Raw genomic sequence first — 17,639 nt, 5'->3', positions numbered from 1 at the left:
TGGATGGTTTTACTCAATTCCCTCACCTGTTTGTTTGTGTTTTCCTGCAATTCCTTAAGGGATTTTTGGATTTGCTCTTTAAATGCTTCTATTTGTTTACTTGTGATCTCCTGTAATTCTTTATGGATTTTTTTTTGTTTCCTCTTTAAGGGCTTGTACCTCTTTACCTGTATTCCCCTGTATTTCTTTAAGGGAGTTATTTATGTCCTTCTTAAGGTCCTCTATCAGCATTGTGAGATATGATTTTTAGATCCAATTCTTGCTTTTCTGATGTTTTGGGATATCCAGGACTTGCTGCAGTGGGAGTACTAGATTCTGATGAAGCCAAGTAGTCTTGGTTTCTGTTGGTAGGATTCTTGTGTTTGCCTTTCACCATCTCTATATTTTTGGTCTGTTATTTTTTTTTTTAAATGTCATTATAGTTCTGAGAATTTGTAGGGATTGCTCTAATGAGACATTTACTCAGAATGAAAGTTGGGGAAAAATAAAGATAATAGAGTAATTAACAAGGAGATTTCTGCCAAGATATGTAACACTTGGCTTGTGGGTAATTCCGTGGTACAGCAAGACTTCTCAGCTTGAGTGAGGTTACAGAGGCAGCCCCCAGCACAGCATGGACATCTGTGCACATTGTCTGTCTGTCGGTACCATCTGGGCTAGTTCTCCATCTCTGCCAAGGCAAGATATGGGCATGGTGTCCTACATCTTCAACCCAGCACTCAAGAGACAGAAGCCAACAGATTTCTGTGAGTTCCAGGCTAGCCAGAGCTACATCATGAGACCGTGTCTTGGGGGTAGGTAAGCAGGACCATAGGTGCCTGTAACCAGTTTGTAGCCTGTGTCAGCAAGAGAATAAATCATGAACACTGAAGGGAACACAGGGTGAAGGGGCCCTATGCAGAGCTGGGAGCAATACAAACAAGTATGGCCATGATGACACCAGTGCGGGGTTCCCCAGAAATAAAAGGTGGGGCAACTGTAGGATGTGATGAGAGCCTGCGAGTCCATCTATCCGAGATGGCTAATCTTGATAGTCAACTTGATTGGATCTGGAATTAACCCGGAGATGTGCCTCTGGGCAGGAACAGGAAGGTATTTCAGGAAGGATTAGCAGAGGGGAAAGCCTTTAGACCTTCCTCTTCCGTCTGGGACTGCTGACATGCTTGTTCATGGAGTGAGATGCTATCTGCTCCTAGGCTCTCCAGCATGCAGACAGCCATTCTTCACTGCCTAGCCTGTACAAGCTAATCTAATAAGTCCTCTTTTGTGATACGTAGTCATTCCACAGTCCCATTCTCCCCGAAAACCCTGACTAATGCATACTTAAAAGGATTAAGTCAACATACCACAGAGAATCTTGCATATCCATGTTTATGGTGTTCACAAGAGTCAAGATGGAGAAACAGCTCAGATGTCTGTCAACAGATGAATGGTATATATACACAACTGAGTTTTTATTCAGCCCTGTGTAATCATGAAATTAGGTCACTTCAGGAAAATGGATAGAACTGGAGATCCTCATGGTGAAACAAGCCAGATTGGCAAAGACAAGCAACACATATTTCCTCTCATATGCAGAATCTAGATTTTACACATGTGCACATACACATGCACATAATATGATGTGAGAATAGAAGCAAGGGGTGTGTGGGGGAATGAAAGGATGAAATGATCAAGAAAATATACTAGGGAGGGGAGAGTAATATCATATTTTTCTTCATATGCAGAATCTAAATGTGTATGAGTATATGCATACACACACACACACATATGGAATGAAAGTAGGGCTTCTTTGGTGGATAGAAAAAAAACAAGAAGGAGATGAAGAGTAGGTGGGAGGGAGGGCAAATATAAGCCAAATATAATGATATGCATATATGTGTATATAGGTACATATGTATTTCATATATATATATACACATATACATATATACATATATATGTGTGTGTATATATATATATATATATATATATATATATGAGCAGCATAATGGCATAATGAAATCCATTATTAGTAAACGTTACTATTTTGACCTCACGGCCTATAATAGACACATGCACGTCATGGTCTGGATCATCTTCTCCAGTCTGCTGATGGAGGCAGACAAGAGGACGCTTCCAGAGTAAGATGCTTCTCTGAGCTGAGACGCTTCCCTGCTGCATCCTAAATGGTTTTCTTTCTCGGCTCTGGGGCACTTCCTGTTTTTGAAGAATGATATCGAATACTCAACACTAGATCAATACGGTCGTGATCTCTACAATAAAAACCATATCTTCTTATTAACATGCTTCATTTCAGACTGAGCTATGAGTTTATTGTCCCAGACAGCAGACAGGTCACGGACCTAGTGGACAGAGTTTAGAGCATAGTCACTGCAGGTACAGCAGGTTGAAACCAGAAGACAGGGGTTATGACCTCCTCATGGCCATGGAAGGAAGCATGTAGGTAAGGAGAGGCATGTAGGTAACGGTCTCCTTTTGTCCTGAAGACTTTGGGCCTGCTTGTAATAGAGAGCACAGGCTTTCGGGTGTTCTCACTGGCTATGTGTGTCTCCACTGTTAGAACTGATTGCCAATTACTCACATCTAGTGAGCACTGGTGGACTCTGGAGGGTTTCTTTCTGCTGTTCTCATTTCTAACAGTTCACTTCATCTCCAACAGAGCTTCCTTCCCTGCGGTTTGATTTTAGGCATACATTCTGTTTGATCTATCTTAGGGCTCCTTGTTCATTTTTTTTTTCTAAGTCCTTACCCATGCTTCAGCTGCTTTTAAGGCACCTTTAAATTCTTTATAATAAATTTGCCAAAGATCCTGAAAAGACTTGAGTCTGTATCATATTTGTTTATAGCTTATACACAGGTTCCCATAAGAATGGATGAGGCCCTTACAATCCAGGGATCTTGCCTATTCGTGGGCTATAGTGATGATATGAAAACTCAAACTGACAGCCCTCCCTTCAGAAGTCCATGCCCACACAGAGGCATGCAGCCTTTTTATGTCTCTCCGATGACGTGCTTAAATCTATATTAAAGCTGTTTTGTTAATCTATTTGAAAAATTATGTGTATTTGTGTGCGGAGAGAGGGTGCACATATAAGCACTGGTGTCTTTGGAAGCCAGATAGACCCTTGGAGCTGGAGTTACAGGCTCTTGCAAGCTGCCTGACTTAGAATTCGGGAACTGAACTCAGGTCCTCTGGAAGAGCGGCACGTGCCTTTAACCACTGGGCCCCTCCAGCTCCTTAAGTTGCCTCATCTGGAGAGCCTCACGCCCCAACTTCCTTTGTTAGGATAGTATCATGTTCTAAAAAACTATCCCATGATGAGGTATCTCAACACACAAAAACGGAAGCATTTGCTTCCAAGTGCCTTCCCATAATGACTGTTAACGCCACTGAGTGAGAGTGTAGACCCTTACCCAATTCTTTGGTCTAATTACGCAAGCTTTATTTCTGTCAGACAGGGGTGTCTCCCTAAAATAGGGTTTGAGAAAATAGCATCAAACATAGGAGACATGGAGTTTTGTATAGCCCACCAAAACTGCAAAGCTAGGGGATTTTCAAGGGGTCCCAGTGACATGGGAACTTGCCAGAGCATTTCAAAATTATTTGTCAGAACATCTTATTTTATCAGGTGGAAGTCAGAGTATAGGTGTGGAACATATCAAGTTCCAGAAAATGGGTCAAGACCTGTTTAACTTAAAGTTTTACAGAAAACAGGGATGAAATCATTTTGATATTGTGACAAGATGGAGTCTTAAATGGTCTCTAATCTTAAATGGAGTCAGGCTGGCCCATCATGACCCTCTTGTTTGTCCACTTTAGAATATTTCATGAGGTATGGCTGCTTCTGAATTGTTTGATAGGATATATTATGAACAGCACATATAACATTATTCTTCATTGATTCACTAAATATGGCATGCCAGCAAGAGTTCTTTATGCCAAAAAATTCACATCCTTTGTAAAAAAAAAAAATTAGGTAGCATGAGTAAACAAAAAAGGAAAAATCAATATATAGTATTAAAAATTCTACTACCCTGTACTGGCTGGTTTTGTGTCAACTTGACACAGGCTGGAGTTATCACAGAGAAAGGAGCTTCAGTTGAGGAAATGCCTTCATGAAATCCAACTGTAAGGCATTTTCTCAATTAGTGATCAAGAGGGTAGGGCTCCTTGTGGGTGGTGCCATCCCTGGGTTGGTAGTCTTGGGTTCTGTATTAGTCAGGGTTTCTATTCCTGCACAAACATCATGACCAAGAAGCAAGTTGGGGAGGAAGGGGTTTATTCGGCTTACTTCCACATGGCTGTTCATCACCAAAGGAAGTCAGGACTGGAACTCAAGCAGGTCAGGAAGCAGGAGCTGATGCAGAGGCCATGGAGGGATGTTCTTACTGGCTTGCTTCCCCTGGCTTGCTCAGCCTGCTCTCTTATAGAGCCCAAGACCTCCAGCCCAGGGATGGCACCACCCACAAGGGGCCCTACCGGCTTGATCACTAATTGAGAAAATGCCCCACAGCTGGACCTCATGGAGGCACTTCCCCAACTGAAGCTCCCTTCTGTGATAACTCCAGCCTGTATCAAGTTGACACACAAAACTAGCCAGTACATGTTCTATAAGAAAGCAAGTTGAGCAAGCTAAGGGAAGCAAGCCAGTAAGGAACATCCCTCCATGGCGTCTGCATCAGCTCCTGCTTCCTGACCTGCTTGAGCTCCAGTCCTGACTTCCTTTGGTGATGAACAGCAATGTGGAAGTAAGCTGAATAAACCCTTTCCTCCCCAACTTGCTTCTTGGGCATGATGTTTGTGCAGGAATAGAAACTCTGACTAAGACATACCCTAAAATTAATTCCTTTTGTACTTTTTGTGTATTTGTAAAACTGGAAAGAAGACCAATAGGGCTGCCTGTGCCTTATAAAAGATTCTCCTTTTATGGCTCCACCACTTACGTGGCTATATTTGGTGACCTGTGACCCTATTCCACAAGCCACACAGATTAGGACAATGATGAATGCCTACCTGTTATTAGTCAGGGTTTAGTCAAGAAAACAGACACCACCCTAGAGGTTCCTCAAGCCAAATAAAGAAGAACTTTAATAAGGAAAGTGGTTACACAGGAAGTAGAAACGCTGAGAAGCATGAGGCAATGGAGAGGCACCCAGAGGCAGCACTCAGAGAGGCGAGCAATACCCCAGAGCTGAAGGGACAAGAAAGCAATTGTATCAAAGCGCAGGTGTGGCCAATCAAAAGGAAGAGAACTGAGAGGGGGGATTTCCCAGTTGTAACTGGAACCCCATGGGAAGGGTCTGTTTAGGGGACTTCTGGAAGCATGGAAGGGCATAGCTGAAGACTTCAGAAGGAGAAAGACTAACCCAGCCTCTCCTCTCCTTGTTGCTCCAGTTACCACCATTGTCTCCTTAACCAAACTTACCCATAAGCTGCTGGCCAGAGGACCTTGGGTAATTATAGGGGATGGGATGGAAGTGAGCCAAAATAAGCAGTTGGCCAGCAACTGTCAAAGGGCCCTGTGCTCATAGGTTACAGTTGTGAAGATCTGTCTTCATGTGGAATTCCTAACAGCGGGAGCAGGGGCTGTCTCTGACTCTGTTGCCTGCCTCTGGGACCCTTTCTTCATACTGGGCTGCCTTGTCGAGCCTCAATAAGAGATGTGTCTAGTCTTAGTGCAACTTGATATGCCAAGGCTGGTTGATATCCATGGGAGGCCTCTGCTTCTCTGAAGAGGAAATGGAGGTGGAGAGGAAGTGGGGGAGGGGAGGACACAAAGGACTGTGAGGAGGAGAGGATATAAAGTAAATTAATTAATCTTTAAAGAAGTTGGTCAATCACTACTATTGCCATACACGAGTAAGCAGGGTGAGAAGGATCCAGGATGTAGCTTGGTCTATACAGGGTTCACCCAGCACCCTTAATACCCAGGGTTCCGTCGCCAGCACTGCATAACTTCTGATTAGTGCGCATACCTACAATTCCAGAACTCGTGAAGCAAAGGCAGGAGGATCAGAAGTACAAGGTCATTCTCAGCTACCAAGTAGGTTTGAAGCCAGGCTCGGCTGCCTGAGATTCTATCTTTTTAAAAAAGACATATACAAAGCAACCCGCCTGTACTCCCCAAAATGTTAATGTCAGAAATAGAGGGAAAAGCCCAAAGAACTTCCCTAAACTTAAGATCACTGGGGGGAGATGGCAGGAGATGGCAGTGTGAGACCACAGACTGAGTACTGCGTCAAAAAGGAATCCCATACAAAGAGTGTTATGGGCAACTGTGAAAATACAGAAGTACTGGATCAGATGCTATTACACTTAGGAGTTAAGTTTGTTGGTGTGTGATAATTTGGTTGTGGTTATGCTAGACAGTACCCTTGTTCTCAGGAGGAAGATCTGAAGAATTGAAGGGACAAACAAGCTCATGATCTTCTAACAAACTCCTTACAAATAAGAGGAGGCAGGGAACATGAGGCCACACAGAAGGCGGGTACTGACACTGGCAAAGCTCAACACTTGGCCCAGGCACTATGCTCGCACCTATCCCAGGGGCTTAATGTTTTCAGCCTAGAAAGAAAGAGAAAGGGGCTGGTGTCAGGTCTCCAACTCCTCACATGAAGGGGAAGCAAGACTGAACTAAGGCATTCTTGAGAATTTGAGACTGAAAAATTTGTAAAGGATTTGCTAGCTAGCAGCAAAGTCTGAAGATAACAGGACAAAACAAAACGAGTAGAACCGGGCACTAGTGAGCGAAAGCTCATCAAGGCAAAGTGAATACATGAAAGGAAAAACACAAAAGCCAGCCCATTGTTTGAAAAGCAGCCTCAGGCCTTCAACTTCTCCCACCCAGAGTGACATCTGATTTGAACTAGCCCCGTGGCTTGCTTTCACCAGCAGAATGCAGCAGAACTGGCCACTTGCTAGTTCCTGCCTGTTTGCCAGCTTCTCATCTCCCTCTTTGCCTCTGTTGGCGACTAAGCCACCCTCTGAGGAAGGCTGTGTCACCGGAAATTCTGAAGCCAGTGTCCTCAGTTGTTTTCACCCTTCAGCCAAAGCTAGAGTCCCGCCACACCCCAGTGAAGCCGACCCAGTCATCACCTCATAGAGCAAAGCCAAGGTGTTCCTGCGAATCCCTCCTCAAACTACAGCACCGTGTGCCAAAAAATAAAGGCTGCTTGCTATTTAAATCATTGAAAGGTGGGGGGATTTCTGACACAGTCAAAAGCCAAACCGAGCAGACAGATAGAGATGCCTGTGAGGAAAGTGGAAAGCTCTGGCTTTTGGTGTTTTCATTAATTCTATTTTGGCTCAAAATAGCTTCTACTCATTTCTTGGTTAACACTGACTAGGCTTGTATTCATTGCAACCAAAATAAAATAAAATAACTAAATAAATAAATAAGAAGAACCAGTAACAAGTAGCCTTTCTTGTCCTTTCCTCTTGCAAATATTGTCATTTTCTACAGATTCTGAACAAACATTTTTTTTTTAATTTGGTTTTAAGTGTTTTTGCTTACATGTTTGTGTGCACCATGTGCAGTGTCTGTGGGAGGACAGAAGAGGTCATCAGATGGATGTGGGTGCTGGGAATCGAACCAGGCTCCCTCTGGAAGAGCAGCCAGTCTCTAACCACTGAACCATCCCTCCTGCCCCTGACTGAACACTTCTTGTCTTCGGCTCATTTACCCTGTCCTGGGTAACAGCACCTGATAAGCGATGGGCACAGATAGAATGGGGAGTGATGTAAGTGGCATTATTTAAGCAGAAGAGGGTGTTATTTCAGGTACCTTCTCACTTTGTTTAGAAAACATGACAGCTCTTTAGAAAGGTTCGGTCCTCCTCGCTTACCATCTCTTTGCCCTCAGGGATAACCCATCATGACCTCTGTGAGGTCACTGCCATTTTCCCTTTACAGGCAGCAGAGCACTTAATTTTACAAAACAGCGGTAGGCACTGACCTAGGAGAGAAAGGAAAGATGCTTCCGCTGGCAGAAGGAGGCTCGGCATGGGGCAAATGAACTGAGCAGTCAGTCTCTGGGTGGTTGTCTGGCTTGGGCTTCTCAGCATTTATTAGAGCCTTTTATGGGAAAGGCGTTGAGCAAGGCAGTGAGTAAGCTTGGAGACAGGGCTGGGCACCGTTGAGACACGTAGTGACTGAGGAGCACGGGCCAGGCTTCAGATGTTTGGCCAGGTTGCAGTCAGAGAGACAAGGCTGTACGCTGTGACTTCCCCTCTCCCTACTAGGAGAGGTCAAAGCTGAATATTTCTAGACAATATGGACAACACAGCCAGCCTAGAAGAGAGACAGGGGCCTTGTCAACTTACAGTGAGAGTGGTTGTAGGGCACAGAATACCCTGGGCCACACTCTAAGTATAGAGTTTAAAAGTGAGCACCCTGAACTCAGAGTGGTGGTACATGACTGCAGGCTAGCTCTCAATAAGCAGAGGTTGGACCATGATTTCAAGGACAGCCTGGACTATATAGTATCAAAGAAAGGAAGGAAGGAAGGGAGGGAGGAAAGAAGGAAGGAAGGAAGGAAGGAAGGAAGGAAGGAAGGAAGGAAGGAAGGAAGAAAACAGTGAGGGAGATTCTGATGGGAAGAGCCCTCCATCTCTCTCTATCCCTCTATACCTCCATATACCTGGAATCCTGGGCATCTGAACCCAGTATCTAGCTGTCATAGTGGACTCCCTTTACTGGATTCTCTTCACTGCTGTCTATCTGATGTCTTGTCTCCAGGCTCTCTTCTGATTTGTTCTTCCATCCAAAAGGCTCAGCCAGCCTCCCAGGAAATTCCTGAGAAAGACTACATAAGAAGCAATATTCACATAGGGACATGTGTGTTTGTTTTGCTGTTCTATACGATCAATAATTTAGCTAGGAACAAAACTCTAGGGGATCTTTGTCCTTCAGAATTTTGAAAGCATTGCCCTTGCCTTCTTGTTTAAGAACACAGCCACCCTCGTCCTTTGTATATGATCTCTGTTCTCTGTACCCCCCCCCCACCTCCTTCTGGCCTTTTAAGATCTTCCACCAGCTATGTTCTGAAATTCCAGACCGTGTGTCTAGATGAGCCATTTTCATTTATTTTTTTTCTCTAGGCACTTCAAGGACCTTTCACAGTAAAGTCTTGTTCTTTAGTTCTGGCAATTCTCTCTCTCCCTCTCCCCCACTTTCTCCCTCTACCCCTGCCCCCCCATACACACATAGAGCCTCACTATGTAGCCATGGCCAAGCTGACCTACAGAGACCCCCACACACACCTTTGCCTGGAATTATATGACACCACCACCATGCTTCTGTACTTCTGGACAGTGGCTTCTCCTATGCATCCTCTGCCATCATCCACCCCAGCTTCTGGGCTGTGTTGTGTGACAGCCTCCTGTTCTCTTTCTCGTACACCTGTCATTCAGATATTGAGGCTCCCAGGATTATTCTCCAGTCTTTGTTTGTTTGTTTGTTTGTTTAATGTGAATACACTCTCATATTTTCTAGTCTCATCTCTTCTCTCCATGGTCTCTTCTGTTTTCTTGGATGTCCTCCAGCTCTTCTTCTTACTACTACTGTGTATGTGTGTGAGAAAGAGAGGGACAGAGAGACAGAGGGACAGGGAGAGAAAGAGATAGAGAGACAGAGACACAGAGAGACATAGAGAAACACAGAGAGACACACAGAGAAAGAGACAGAGAGATAAAGAGACAAAGAGAGAAACATACAGAGACAAAAACAGAAAGATAGAGGGGGGGACAGAGAGACAGAGACACAGAGAGAGATAGAGACAGAGAGACATACACAGAGAGACACAGAGAGACACATAAAGAGATAGAGATAAAGAGACAAAGAGAGAAAAACAGAGAGACAGACACACACACACAGGGAGAGAGAAAGAGAAGAGAGCGCACACACAGGCACATTTATGCTATGGAACACATGTGGAGGTCAGGGGACAGACAGTTGGCAGGAATCACTTCTGCCGTCCCATCATGGGTTCCTGGGGTCAGCTTCCTCCAGTTCTATTATCCTTCTTTAAATTAAGGGATGGCTTTTTTTTTTACTGTCTTTATCATAATCATGCCCTGTTCTTATGGATATAACTTATCTTCTTAGCATTCTGATCATTTTAACAACGTATTTTGCGACTGGGGGTTTTGCTTTTATTGGGGGCTCTATCTTCACTGTGTGAAGCAACATCTGGTCTCTTTGAAGACCTGCTATGCCCCACCTTCTTAGTTCACAGGGGTGAACTCACCATGTGCCGATTCTTTTATCTTTATACTTGACCTGCATGGGCTTCAGTTTCTTTACTAATAAAACAGGAACGATAGACGTTGTCTCACGAGGGTTGCCCAAGCTACACCCTGCGTCGTGGAACTCAGACTCATAATTGGACACAACTGGCTCAATAAATTTCAGCTGTAATCATTCTCACACAGCTCAGGTGGGATTCACAGCACTTCTCAGCTGAAGAGACGATGATGCGATCCAGCACCAGGTTTTTGCAGGGATGAGCTTGATCAGGTTATTAAACAGGCGAGAAGACCATCAAAGGGCTGGCTGTGGTGGCACAGGCCTTTAAGACCAGCACTCTAGGGGCAGAGGCAGGCAGATCTCTGTGGGTTCAAGACCAGCCCAATTCTACATAGTGAGGTCCAGGACAGTGAGAAGACCCTGTCTCAAAAATACAAACAAAATCCACAAGGTCAATGCTGCTGATAGTCATCTTTAACACCACTTACAGAAACACATGTCACATTCGGCCTTCAGTGGGCCTCCTAACAGTGGGAGCAGGGGCTGCCTCTGACTGTGCCTGTTTTGGGACCCTTTCAACCTACTGGGTTGCTTTGTCTAGACTTAAAAGAGGAGGTGTTTAGTCTTACTGCAACTTGAGATACCCTGGCTGGTTGCTATCCATCAAGGGCTGCCCTTTTCTGAAGAGAAGGGGAGGAGTGGATGGGGAGGGAAGAAGAGGGGAAGAGGGAGATGGGGGAGAGGCTTGGAGGCTCAGAGGGAGGGGAAACTGTGGCTGAGATGCAAAATAAATAAAGTGAAATAAAGTCTATCAAGGGCAAAACCAATATCAAATGGAGCTGAGGGCTGGGGATGTAGCCTACTAGAGGGATACTGATCAACTAGAGGGGGTTTGGGAGGGGCTGTTGAATCATGATCCACCTTGTCTGAGGCACTATGACTCCTGGGCTTTCCAACACTTAGGTCAGTCAATACATTCTTTTTCTTTCTCTCTTTTAACTATTTTTTTTTGTTGTTGTTGTTGAATTTGATTGCTTGCTACAAGAAGAATCCTTTGTACTATTGAAAAATTGAGAATATACATTTTAAATTCTAGGTATTAAACTTGATATGACATTATCATATTCTCATCTTATTAAAATTACTCTCCAACACTACTTTTTTTTTTTTTTTTTTTTTTTTTTTTTTTTTTTTCGAGACAGGGTTTCTCTGTATAGCCCTGGCTGTCCTGGAACTCACTCTGTAGACCGCCTGCCTCTGCCTCCCAAGTGCTGGAATTAAAGGCGTGCGCCACCACCGCCCGGCTCTCCAACACTACTTTATGTCTGGGGTTTGCTTTATGATGCTCATAATGAACAGATAATGTATTAAAATTTCAATGCAATAAATAACATTAGAATGAGGATGTCACTAAGTTTTTTGTGTGTAGCTTCATTGTTTCCTGAAAATCCCAAAGGTGGACCTTCCAGGTCAAAAGTTGCGCAAGACATTAAGAATTTTGCTACACAGAGAAAAATTGGTACCGTTCCACTGGAAAGGTAAAACCAACTCGCCCTCGGGTCACGAGCATAGGAGAACACCTGTTTCTTCTGTCATCGCCCGCAGTGGTTAATACCTTTCTTACAGTCTGCCAGATAATCATGAGCTCTGTGAAACAATAGAACACTCTACTCTGTATGTCTTTCTTATGTGAGTCACCAGCCATGCATCGATTTGCACACACTATACGGTGGGTTTACCTACAGGACCTGGTAATTGGCTCTCCCTTTGTTCTGTTGCTGAGGTTTCTTGAGCTTTATTCTAGTTCTACAAAATAGAAACACAGATATTTGGGCTGGAGAGATGGCTCAGCTGTTCAGAGCCCCCGCTGTTCTTCCAGAGGTTCTGAGTTCAAGTCCCAGCACTCAGATGGTGGCTCACAACCATCTGTCATGGGATCTGATGCCCTCTTTGACATGCAGATAGAACACTCATATGAGTATACATAAGATATGTAAATTAATAAGTCTTAAAAATAAAAGGGAATGCAGAGGTTTAAAGATAGATGTAGATTGATTCTGGCCAACTTAATCCTCATCCTGAGGAGAGAGGGGGGACCTAGAGGAAGCAAGACTCAAAAAACCTGGAATAGCATGGCCAGTGGGGGCTCAAGGTCCTGAAAAAGGTGATACACGAAGCTAAAATCATCTTTCTCATATCTTCCAGGACCACCTGCTCAGGGGTGGAATCATCCAGAGTGGGGCGGGCCCTTGGTGGGCCCTCCCACATCCATCAATAATCAAGAAAATGCCACATAAAAACACTTACAGGCCAATTTGATACAGGCATTTCCTCTGTAGGTATAATTTCTTGTACACTGTGTAAAAGCATCAACTGTCAATCAAAAGCTGATGCCCTGTTAGAAAAAGACAGGAAGTAGAAGGTGGGAGTTCTGGTAAAGAAACTTGAACTGTGGGAAGAGTCAGAGACAGGAAATTCACCACCCAGACTCGGAGGAAGTTGGATGTATGAAACTGAACTATGTGACAAATATAGAATAGTATAAATCCATTAAGTGAGTTAGTGCTAGTCGGGAAATAAGCCTGGCTTAAGGCCTAGGCATTTGTTAATAAATAATAAGCTTCCAAGTTGTTATTTGAGAGCTGGGGAGCCAGTGGAACAGCCTGTGCTTGCATTCCTCAGTTGAAGTCTCTCCCTTCCAAGTGTTTGTGTTTGTGCCAAGTTGATAAAAGCTAACCAGCAGAGCAGGTGGGCTTGGCCTGGGAGAGCTTGATTGTTACTGCTGCATAACACGTCCACTCACCGCTGGGCAGTGCTGGTGCATGCCCTTAATCCCAGCACTCCAGACGGAGGCAGAGGCAGGAGGATCTCTGGGTTTCAGGACAGCCAGGGTTACATAGAGAAACCCTCCCTGCCTTGAAAACAAGAACAACAAAAGGGCTTTAAAAATGGTTTGCTTTTACTAAAGACTCTGAGTGTGAGAACTGAAGAGTGGACACAGTAGAAAACCCCCTCTCCATGACATCTGGGGCCTCTACTGGGAAGAACAGGACCGGACAGCCAGAGGAGGCTCAATTGCAGTATCACATCCTAACTGGGAGAAGTTTGAGTTACCTTAAATTAGCATCCATACATGCCTCTCCTCTGTGGCCTGGGCCTAGATTTGTCACCTTATAGCTCAGAGAGCCCCAAACAAATGTTCAGCAAACTCAACAGACTCAGAATTCACTCATAGTTTCTGCTAAAAGTCCAGTGTAAATGCCTACAGTGGACACTCAGGTCTGGGGTAAGGAAGACAGAAGCCATATCTTTCAGTGTACAGGGTGTTCACTGTGGAAAAAAGACCCCCCGCTCTGCAATAAATTTTTTATTAGATATTTTCTTCATTTACATGTCATATGATTTTTCCTTTCCCAGTTTCCCCTCTAAACAAACAAACAAACAAACAAAAACAACAAGAACAAACCCCTGTTGCATCCCCCATCTCCATGCTTGCCACCCAACCCTCTCCCACTTATTTCCCCTACACTGGGGCATAGAACCTTCACAGGGCCAAGGGCCTCTCCTCCCATTGATGATTGATTTTGAAATCCTCTACTATACACATGCTGCCAGAACAATCAGTCCCACCATGTGTACTCCTTGGCTGGTGGTTGAGTCCCTGGGAGCTCTGAGGGTACTAGTTAGTTCATATTGTTGTTCGTCCTAAAGGGCTGCAAACCCTTCAGCTCCTTTGGTCCTTTCTCTAACTTCTTCATTGGGTCTGCAATAAATTTTAAGGAGAATAGTGAAAGTGAAGTAGTTCTTGATATACTGCTCTGCAGACAGACAGACAGACAGACACACACATACACACACACACACACACACACACACACACACAGAGGGAGGAAAGGCAGAAATGGCTGGCTGTGGTGATCTGACAAAAGACAGTGCATTTATTGTTGTTTTGTAAGAAGGAACCAAACTGAAACCATTTTGAGTAAAGCTTCCATTTTGAATAGGGGTCAAACAAAGTTTAAGTTCCTAAGACCTCCCTGGGTAACTGATATCCTGCTTGGCAGAGAGAGAGATGTACATGGGTAACTGACATCCAGGGTGACAAGTTGAGACATGAATGGTAGGTAAGTCACCCAACATAGTTGAATAAACCAACCAAGGAGAACAGGATAAATGTACCACAAAGACATGTTCCAAAGGAAGTCCCCTGTCCCTAAATCCTGACTGATGGAAAAATGTAACTGTAACTTGGCCCAGATGTTTGTTCTTTTCAAGCTTAACAGCTGTGTAACATTCTGGCTCAGGGTAGAAATTCAGATCTGCAGTCCTGATCAACAGCAGCTTGATTACAATAAATTTTGTTATCTGCTTTGACCTGATGTTTGAGTTATGTTAGATCTAAGTGGACCTCATAACCGTTTTTGGTTATGTTTTTTGGTGTTTCCAGGCCAGCTTTCTCTGTGTAGCCCTGACTGTCCTGGAACTTGCTCTGTAGACCAAGCTGCCCTCCAACTCACATACTTCTCAACTGACCTCCAACTCACAGCCTGTCTTTGCCTCCTGCTGGGATTAAAGGAGAGCACCACCAGGTCAGACAGTGTTTTTTTTAAAGTCCCAGATCAGGAGAAACTCCGCCCACCCCCCTTTCCCATAGGCTGGAACTTGGAGAGGTACAGTATTCATGCTCTTATAGCATGGCCCCTTCCCATTCTGTTGGTTCAGGACATGAATATCCCCAGGCTTCAGACTGCCCGGTGTTCTGAACCTGAGCTCAGTCAACTTTGTAGCTCAGAGCTTTGAAACAGCGGGTGCCAGGCGCCTGCAGGAGACAGAGAGGCCCAGTGCCTTCTATTTACCTGAGACTTTTCTGTGTTGTTAATTGCACCTCATACTGAAGATGGACAGTAACAATTTATCTCTTACAATATCTGTGGGCACCTGTGTGTATACATGTATGTGTGTGTGGCACATGTGTGTGCATGTGTGCATGGCGAGCATGTGTGTGTATGTGTGCCTGTGTATGTGCGCATGAATGTGGGTGGCACGTGTATGCACGAACATGTGTGTGTGTGCATGTATGCATGCATGTGTATGTGTGTATGTGTATGTGTGTGTGTGTCTCACACCCTACATAATTTGCTTAATATTTAGTCTGTGACCTCCATATATTTTCAACAAAGCAAAGGACACCTACAATTTTATGACTAAAACTAAGTAATTTTTAGGCTCTGAAAAGGAATTTAAATGGTGTTCTCTGACAGCCATTAACGGGAGTATCTTAAGTCCTAATAATAGAGAAAAACCTAAAGTAGTTTAAATTTACCAGAGACGGTGTAATTACTGCAGAGATCTCAGGGTTTCTCAGGGAGCCCAAGAGCAAAGATGAGGCCTTGTGCCAGGAACAGGCTCTGATTAGATGCTGGAACCACACAGGTACATGCAAAGTTGTCTTTATCTCACCACGGATCTAGCTTCTTTGTATTTGCTGTGTTTGTTTTTGTGCTGCAACATAAGTTACCATTGTTTTTCAATCCATTGTGTGAGTTTACTTTCTGATACTGTGATAAAGGTGCCAGATCAAGAGTAATTGGGGGGGGGGGGCTGGCGAGATGGCTCAGCGGGTAAGAGCACTGACTGCTCTTCCGAAGGTCCTGAGTGCGGATCCCAGCAACCACATGGTGGCTCACAACCACCCACAATGAGATCGGATGCCCTCTTCTGGTGCGTCTGATGACAGCTGCAGAAAATTACGCCAGAGCGAGCTGGCTGAAGTGATTGGGGCTGGAGCGAGCAGGGCCGGAGCGAGCCTGAGCAGAGGTCCTGAGATCAACAGCAGCCACGCACATGATCGAACACAGTCATCTGTACAACTACAGTGTACTCATACACATAAAAATGGAATAAAATCTTTAAAAAAAAAAAAGAGTAATTGGGGAGGAAAGAGTTCATTTGGCTTACAGGTGGCGGTCCATCATCAGGGGAAGCCGAGGCAGGAACTGAAGCAGAGACCATGGAGGAATGTTGCCTATGCTCAATCAGCTTATTTTTTTATTCAATGAAAGACCACGGCCTAGGGAATGGAGCCCCACCCAGTGGGCTGGGCTCACTCACATCAACCATCAATCAAGAAAATATCTCCACAGACTTGGCTACTGGCCAAACTAATGGAGACGTTTCTCAGTTGAGATTCCCCTTTCCCAGGTGAGTCTAGCTTGTGTCAAGTTAATAAAAAACAAAACAAAACAAAACTGACCAACACAAAGCTTAGTGGAAAAAAAAAAAGTCAATGCTACCAGTGGTCTCAAGTTTATAATTCGCCAATTCTAGGGACCATTTCTCTGAACTGAAATCTCAGTCTTACTTAATTCTGAATGACTGCCTTGGTGCTCATCTTTACAAATGTAGCTCGGTCGGCTACAGAAAGCAGGAGCCTGGCTCCTGCACTTGTCAGCTTGCCAGCAGAGGGTGGGAAGATTCCTAAAAACTGGCAGAGGTGAAGAGGAGTGGAGGAATGGCTCCTTTGGATGAGTGCGAGTTCTGAAGACTCAAATATAAAACTTAGGAAAGGAACAAAAATAGGGGAGGGGTGGACTTCTTGATCTGGCCAAATGTTCTGGACACTTCTTTTTTGATGAACAAAGCTAGAATTTGTTCCTAGAACTAACAAGCATCCTGACTATTTCCATATCTGCAAGCTGGGCATATATAGCCAGCAGTTCATCTCTACGTCTCAGTATCTCTTCTCTTTCCTACTCCTGTGCCTCAGGTGCTGTCTGTGTGCTGACGGTGGTGTATTAGGGTCCACCGCACAGCAAGAATACCCTTGGCCAGATCCAGACATAAGAATCCCAAGCCCCTCGTATAAGGCTAGCCTGAATGTGATGGGTTAGATACACCAGGCAAAAGTGGATCTCATCATAATTCCTAGGCAGTTTTGGTCTGAGAAAAGAGATACAAAATGTAGAGAAATTAAAGGATTCAAGAACCATGTAAGAAATAAGATCAGCTCCAGAGAGACCAGAGCTCATTGGTTAGAGTTCTGACTGCTCTTGCAGAAGACTCAGGTTTGATTCCCAGCTCACAGCCACCTGTAACTCAAGTTTTGGGGAATCTGATGCTGTCTTTTGACCTCAGCCACACAGGTGGCTCATGTATATACATGCAGTCAAAACACTCATACACATAAATAAATACAAAAAAAAAAGAAATATAATCCATGAAGCTTGGAAAACAGACAGAGGAGGGATGGATGACTAGATCCATGTAACTAGATATATGGTGGAAGGAACCCAGGGTGACAGAGGCTGCTAGAATGAGATTAGATTTAATGAGGGGAAATCTTGACTGACGGTTGAAAGGGCTAAGTCTAAGGTGGCGTCTACTCTCTGCA

The sequence above is a fragment of the Mastomys coucha genome, unplaced genomic scaffold, assembly GCF_008632895.1.
Source record: "Mastomys coucha isolate ucsf_1 unplaced genomic scaffold, UCSF_Mcou_1 pScaffold5, whole genome shotgun sequence".
Lineage (NCBI taxonomy): Eukaryota > Metazoa > Chordata > Mammalia > Rodentia > Muridae > Mastomys > Mastomys coucha.
The sequence above is the reverse complement of the archived record's forward strand: the minus strand, read 5'-3'. Positions refer to the sequence as shown.